The sequence below is a fragment of the Eucalyptus grandis genome, chromosome 4 (assembly GCF_016545825.1).
Source record: "Eucalyptus grandis isolate ANBG69807.140 chromosome 4, ASM1654582v1, whole genome shotgun sequence".
Classification (NCBI taxonomy): domain Eukaryota; kingdom Viridiplantae; phylum Streptophyta; class Magnoliopsida; order Myrtales; family Myrtaceae; genus Eucalyptus; species Eucalyptus grandis.
In genome coordinates, this window is record NC_052615.1 from 11,155,824 (window position 1) to 11,163,388 (window position 7,565).

The 7,565-nt window shown below is 39.6% G+C and overlaps 2 long non-coding RNA genes across 2 annotated transcripts; both read left to right on the forward strand.

The window, feature by feature from the left end:
- The first annotated feature begins 780 nt into the window (after nucleotides 1-780).
- On the forward strand, nucleotides 781-2,336 carry LOC120292695. Its single transcript, XR_005550298.1, has 3 exons — nucleotides 781-827; nucleotides 1,772-1,916; nucleotides 2,267-2,336. It is a non-coding gene; the product is annotated as an uncharacterized LOC120292695 (long non-coding RNA).
- Nucleotides 2,337-3,882: 1,546 nt separating this feature from the next.
- Nucleotides 3,883-4,655, forward strand: LOC104440943. Its single transcript, XR_005550297.1, has 3 exons — nucleotides 3,883-3,930; nucleotides 4,081-4,147; nucleotides 4,417-4,655. It is a non-coding gene; the product is annotated as an uncharacterized LOC104440943 (long non-coding RNA).
- Nucleotides 4,656-7,565: the final 2,910 nt, after the last annotated feature.

Below are 7,565 nucleotides of genomic sequence, written 5' to 3' on the forward strand. Positions count from 1 at the left end.
CCGGACTCTCTCTCTCTCTCTCTCTCTCTCTCTCTCTCTCTCTCTCTCTCTCTCTCTCGTGTTCTTCTTGGCAGACTCTGTTTTCATCTTTTTTTTCTCTCTTTTCGCTCTAGTAATTCCCTTACCACGGCATCAACTGAGGCAAGACTAAAGAAAGGACTTTAACGAGACGCTTGGGCTTGAGCTTACTGCTTTGCACTTATTTATTATTTTTTGCCAGCCCGGTTATTGGAACTTTATTCTTGCACATGAATCTTCCGGTTATTACGTATTGATGTGACTATGCGGACACACATTGCCGAGAAAAGAGAAAGGAGAATTCAATCAGCACCGAACAAAGTCTTTTTTTTTTTTTTAATAACACAAAAAAAAAAAAAAAAATAGGAAAGTTCACAGGCCCTTCCTCCTCTCCAGTGGTGGGGTGAAGGGAGGGACATCGTTCTGGAGAGTGGCATTATTATTTTAAGGTGAAGGTATCATCGTTCCTAGTTCTTTTACGAAATGATAAAAGAATCACGAACGATGTCTCTACCTTCACGCCAATCGGCGCCATGGATTTTACCTCCATCATCTCTATCCTCGTCAATTTCATCCAAGTTAAATTCCAGGGCAAGTTGATTTCGCCCTTCGAAACTCACCCCGTTGCCGCCGGCGTTGCCATCTGCAGCCTGCTCCTGCATTTCTTGTTGCTGCGTCTTGCCGATGGAGCGTCGCAGCTCCTCATCGACTTCACTGGTTCGATATCGGTGGCTTCGCTCGCATGGTTGCTGCTCCACGACTCCTCCCACTCCGTCCCCTTTTTGTTCGTGCTGCTTCTGTTGCTTTCCGTGAGTCTCTTGCGCAGCCTCATTCAAAAACTTTGTCTGTGGCTTTACCGCAGACTCGTTCTCATGATTATCCGTGCGGCGCACTCCCGTGTATGGCCTGTTGGAAGAGCGCAGCCACATCCGCCACACCCGGGCGAGGATCTGCATTTATTGCTGGAAGTCCGAGCGCCCTAGCTGTTCGACTGACTGTTCCCTGCTTGGAAACTCTAAATTTAATCGTATGACTACTTTAAAGCAAATGATTAGTACTTTAGGAACCTAAGCTGGTTTTTTATAAGATGCACATGGGGCTTTCTTCTCTTTATCTGAAGCCAAAGCCATAACAAATCCCCAAGCCTTCGGCTTCAAATTATCTCCCGATCATAAGAAAGGAGAGCAGGAAACAAGTAAAAACCACCTATTTATCTTTCCTATTCCTAGCCATGAATGGTGATGCACCTTGTAGTGACTAGATCTGTTTAACATGAGCTAAGTCCTCAAAAGAAATTGGGATCTATTGTTATCGAAGAGATTGCAGATGACCTCAACAACTGTTACGATGAGTAGAATGGTCTTTTCTAGTAGGCATATAGGGGGTAGTAATTGTTCTTGAGGTTATAGCTTCAGATCTCTTTGAAAGCATTGCTGAATGTTGCAGATTTCCTTCTTTTGTTCTGGTGAATCCCTTTGTAGCTTTCTGGTTGGCCAGTGGATGGATTTGTGTCATTTTACATTTTTTGCTGGTGTGCTATGGTTTTGCTCATTTATCCATATGAACTGGGATAAATTGATGCCATGGAGACGCAAGCACAGCTAAAATTACAAAAGCTTTGATCTAACACTAACATCATTGAGTGATCCAAATCAAAATGAAAGATGCCAGCTTTTTCCATTTCTCTCGCATATACACCATTACTTCTTACTAGCTATTCCGATGATAATATGATTGTAGTTTGTCATTGCAGAATGTGGGAGTGGTTACATCATATAATCTTTATTTTACCTCTTGAGAGGTGACAACTAGATCTTTGCTGTGGCAAATGCGTTAACTTGCAATTTAAGACTACGCCATCTCGCTCACTCATTGACATTCAAGTTGCTGGGGCCAAGGTGAGAAAAGAATACTGAAATGTAGATTATATTTCAGGAGGCTTTCTTTCAAGATAACTGAATTTTGGTTGACTACAGATGTTAGAACCAAAATTTTCCCACCCTGCGTGTGCTAAGAATTTACAGTTCATGTATGCAAAGCTAGATAGATAGTATGCAGATGCTTGAGACAAGTCTGTACAAACTACACACATTTGATGTTCGTATCTGAGGAAATAATCAGACCAGCAAGCTTCTTGACAAGTTGATTCATAATCAAATCATGCATTCCAATGTTAGTACTTTGGAATATGACAGAGCACACAAGTCTTGCACTTCAAAAATATGATATTTATCTGCTTTTTCTGCAGAGAACAATGATCTTGGATGTTGACTGTAGCAGTGAGTCCAATTGACTTGCATAAGAACGTGACTTGAAACATTAAACAAAAAAAGGTAGGTTCTCCTGACTCCCGAATTTTTTTTTCTTCTTGGTAAGTGCCTCCCCAACACTACAACTGCATGCACTTCCCTTGCAGCTTTTAGAGACCAGCATTGCACGTCTTTTCTTGAGTACCTCCAATTATGTGCTCTTCTTTCTGCTTTTTCTTGTAGAGTTGCAATTTTTTTCATCTAATTCAGCTATAGCAGGGTTTTCAGGTACTTCCACTATTCCAGCAACCTGTATTCAAAAATGTTGGTATAAGCGCAATTTCTGTTGATTATTAAAAAAAATGTTTGTTATTGTGGAGGATGAGTCCATACATATGACGTTCAAAAAGGAATATGGCTATTTACCACATTATATGGCAGCATCTTGTATCCATTTGTTGGCTAAAGTCTGTCTAGTAGGAGAGCCCTTGTGTGATGGAAGTGCATCGTGGGTCAAACGCATTTGGTATGAGTAATCAATGGGCAAGGGAATTCATTGGAGTCCTAAGCACCTAGATTTGGGTTCCTTATCATCTTGCGAAGGTCATATTAGTACTCACTGGTATCATCTTTGATGGACAAAGTGTAAAATATGAGTTGAAGGAAGTTGATGGCAATCTTTTACTGTAGTGGAGGTTAATCTGTGATGATTAAGATTGCACTGCACACTACCATAAAAGTCAAACCTGCAAAATTTACCACAGATGCTGCATAGGAAGCATGGTTTGGTAGATCTAATATAAGCACGGTTCTGTCCCCTCTGCATTCCACAGGCAAGGGTGAGTCCCATGCATCAGTTTGTGGATCGCGCTTTCACACACTAATCCCCACAGATTCCTGTGGGAGGACCAAATCCTATTGATTTGAATTTTTAGCAGGTTCCTTTATCATTTGATATGAACTTGAAAGTTAATCTTCTTCTCAGGTTTATAAAAGCCTGAATCCTTATTGTGGAAAACAATTCCCAGGAGATTTATCATTATCTTTAGTCAAATAATGAAGCTAAGTACATGATCTACAGAAGAACTTGAGACTGCAGGACTGTCAAATGCTTCTGCTAATTCAATAGCAGATACTTAGATATTGTAACCTTTAACTGGAGTGCGAATGTCACTGAAGAGACCAAAAATACTTTGACAATCATTACAACGAGGAGGTTGGGGATATGTTTCATTGTTTGTTTCAAGGTTACCAAAGATCCTACTAGACCAAAAGATTTGGAAGTTTTTTTCTTTACTGAAAAGAAAAAAAATTGGCACGTTCATGAAAAATGGTGCTTTTACTAGCATTTTTAGATATTGACTCTTTATTATCACATTGGCACGTGTCAAATGTTGTCATATGGTCGTTTCTAGTTGCCAAAATAAAGTTATGAACTAGGATAAATAAGATGCCTTGGAGACGCCAGCACAGCTGCAACATAGAAGTTTTGTTCTATCGTGACAGAGTTATCCGTATCAAAATGAAAAATGTCAGTTTTTTCATCTCTGTCCCATATGCACGGGTACCGCTTCTTAGCTGTTCTGATGATAATTTTATTTGAGTTTGTCATTGCAGAATGACAAGAGTGGTTATGTCATATAGTCAGCATTATCTCTCAGAGGTGACAACTAGATCTTTGTTGCTGCGAATGTGTCAACTTGCTTTGGCAAATAATATTTATAAAGGCAGCGACTTATTTTGTGATATATCTTGTTTGTATCTGGAAGCTCTTGGATCTGGGGATGCAATCTAAGACTATGTTGTCTCACAGGCTGATTGGTTTTCGTGGGGAGCTAGAATTGTGGCTTCAGTCATAGATTCAAGGTGCCAGGGCCAAGGTGAGAAAAGAATGCTGAAATATGGATTTCTTTTTTGGGAGGCTTTAGTTCAATATAACCGACTTTTGGTAGTATGCAAAAGCTTGAGACTAGTCTGTGCATACTACTTACATCTGATATTCTTTTTTGAGGAAATAATAAGACCCACAAGCTTCCTGACAAGTTGATTCATAATCAAATTATGCATCCTTTGTTAGCACTCCAACTCATAACATAGACCAAACAAGTCTTACACTCAAAAATATGATATTTTTGTGCTTTTGCTGCAGAGAATAACAATCTCAGATGTCGAGTGTCAGCAGTGATTCTGTGTAAGTTGACACATCAAACAGGAAGGTGGTCTCCTGCCTCCCCAATTCTTTTCTTCTCGATAAGTACCTTCCCAACTCTGCAACTACATGCGCTTTGGTTGCATCATTTTGAGACCAGCATTGCACATCTTGTTTTTAGTACCCCCAGTCGTGTGCTCGCTCTGTCCTCTTTTTCCTGCAGAGTTACAATTGTTTCATCTAGTTCAGCCATAGTAGGGTCTTCAGGTACTTCCACTTTTCCAGCAACCTGTATTTGGTACTAGCAAGTTTTCCATTAATTCTTACTTATTGTGGAGGATGAGTCTATATATATATGACATTAAAAAGGAACAAGGCTATTCACTGCAGCAAATGGCACTGGCGGCATCTTGTATCCATTAGATGGCTAGAGTCTGTCTGGTAAGAGAGCACTTCTGGGATGAAAATGCACTGTGGGTAAAACGCGTTTGATATGAGGAATCAATCGGCAAGGGCAATCATTGCACTTGTAAGCACCCGGACTCAAGTCCCTTATCCTCTTGCAAAGGTCACAATAGTACTCACTGGTATCATCTTCGATGAACGAAGCGTAGAGTGTGAGTTGATGGAAGTTAATGGGAATCCTTTACTGTAGTGGTAGGCAATCTGTGATGATTATGAGTGCAATGCACACCACTGTAGAAGTCGAACCTGCAAAATTTACCACAGACATTGCATTGGAAGCACGGTTCGGTAGGTCTAAATTAAGAAAGAGTATTTGGTTGTGGAGGTGATGTTTCAAAGTGGGCCTGTCAAAAGTGCATGGAATGTTGAAGCCGTAGTCACTTTCCGTGCAGTGAAAGAGCATCGACAATCTTTACGACATATTTTCAACAATGCTCCTTCCTGATACTAAAAGAGAAAGCATGTGCGGGGTGAACAGGTTATTACATAACAGAGGGCAATTCATCACAAGAATTATGGAGCTGAAAAGAGCTGCTCTGCTCCAGCCAGTGATAGGCTAAACATTTGACGCATTCATCACGAGTCTTGCACAGACCATCCTTCATATGACAATACCAGCGGCAGAGGATGAACGTGAGAAAGAAGAGGCAATCAAGACAAGCAGAGACCTCATCTGGTATGTTCTCTTCGCAAGCTTTGCACTGGATTCTGCTCTCGAGCTTTGTGTGTAAGACCAGTTGATGCTTATTGTTGAAATGGTTAAAAACCGAGCCCTTATTGGCTCCAGATCTTGTGAACGTAGCCATGCAGTCCATGTCGCGGCTGAATTTGCATTCGCTGTAGTAGGAAACCATGGTAAGCATTACATTTAGCTCCTCCAATTGATCGAAAGCAAGAGAGAGAGAGAGAGGGTGATCATGGAGAGACGGGTGTTGCATCTTTGTGGGGGATTCGGCGCAGCTTTTGTGGAGAAAGAATATGCACGCATGGCCTCAATAGACCTCCCCCAAGATCGCTTGCTCGCAGGTTTTGCATTTATTTCTACTTTTCATCCTGAGATGATGGGATGTGAGCGGCTCTTGAGCATATGTTGGATGGCCATATTCTGAGAATCCTCATCGAGGCTTAGTTGTGACTAGGCAGACTAAGCTATATCAGGCTGTGCAATAACAATCGACCCATTCGAATGGCAAGAGAAGATTTTCATATATAAAAAGCGAAATATTCATTGGAATATACATAATATCTATATCACTAGACCGGTGAGATCGTGTATTTCATCGTGTCGTGATCAACTTTGCTAGGAAAATAAAATGATACTGTTTATGTATGCGTGTTATGGTTGGGTGAAAAGCATCTCTGAAAGACGACAAGCAAGCGCTGACGACTTATGCCCTTCTCATTCCTCCCTTCTTTTACTCATTTCTCATCCCGTTTGTCCCTTTCACGTGGCCTCTCCCCATTTCTCTCTCCTCTCTAAAAGTTTCCACAAATATTCCCTCAATTCCTCGTTCTTTCTTTGTCACGAAAATATGACATTTATGATGCAATTTGGATGAAATAAAAATTAGGATGCATAGGCATTTTTCATATGTGGCGATCATCTTCATTTCACTAGTTTGTATGATTTTTTTGCTAAAATTCGAATTTATTATGATCCGACGAACCGCATATGGTTGGACCATGCGGCGTCACATGACGATCCTATGTCCCCATGGGGCACATATGAGATCTCAATTGAAGTTGGAGATTTTTTTTAACAAAAAAAAAATTGAAGTAAAATTGAGATTAGAATTAAAGTTGTGCATCTTCTTAGGAAATTAGCCCATAATGATTCATGATTCCATCAAAATAATCCAAAGGGTCTCGCATCGAAGAAAGTGGGATCTTTTTTTTTTTTTATTCGTTCTCCTCTTGGCCAGATTCTGTTTTCATTTTTTTCTCCCTTTTTGCTTTAATGATTACCTTACCACGGTGTCAAGTGAAGCAAGACCAAAGAAAGGGCTTTAACGAGATACTTGGGCTTGGGCTTACTGTGTTGCTCTTATTTATTATTTTTTGCCGGGTTAATACCCTGAAAAATCCCAAACTTATACACTTATGATAAATTTATCTCGAATTATTTTTTTGACCATGAAAAACCCAAAACTGGTATACCTGTGACAAATTTACCCCGATTAATTATAAAAAATCATAAACTGGTACATTTATGATAAATTTACCCTCAAACTAATTTATTCGACTACAAAAAACTCCCAAAATGATCAATTTGTGACAAATATACCCTCCGCTAAATTGGATTAATATCACAAAAAAAATCACAAAAATTGTAAAATGTGATAAACGGAGCGTAAAATCCTAAATTGGTATACTGGTCAACTGTCACGTGTTATTTAACTTAATAATTTGAGAATAAAATTTAACAAAAAATTAACAGAGGGTAAATTTGTCACAAGTGTATCGGTTTGGGGTAAATTTGTCAAAGGCATACCAATTTAAAATTTTTGGTTGTCAAAAAAAATAATTTAAGATAAATTTGTCACAAGTGTATCAGTTTGGGATTTTTTAAGATATTAACCCTTTTTTGCCGGCCTGGTTATTGGAACTTTATTCTTGTACGTGAATCTTCCAGGTTATTTGCACACACTGCTGAAACACAGGAACAAATAAATAGGAAACTTTAA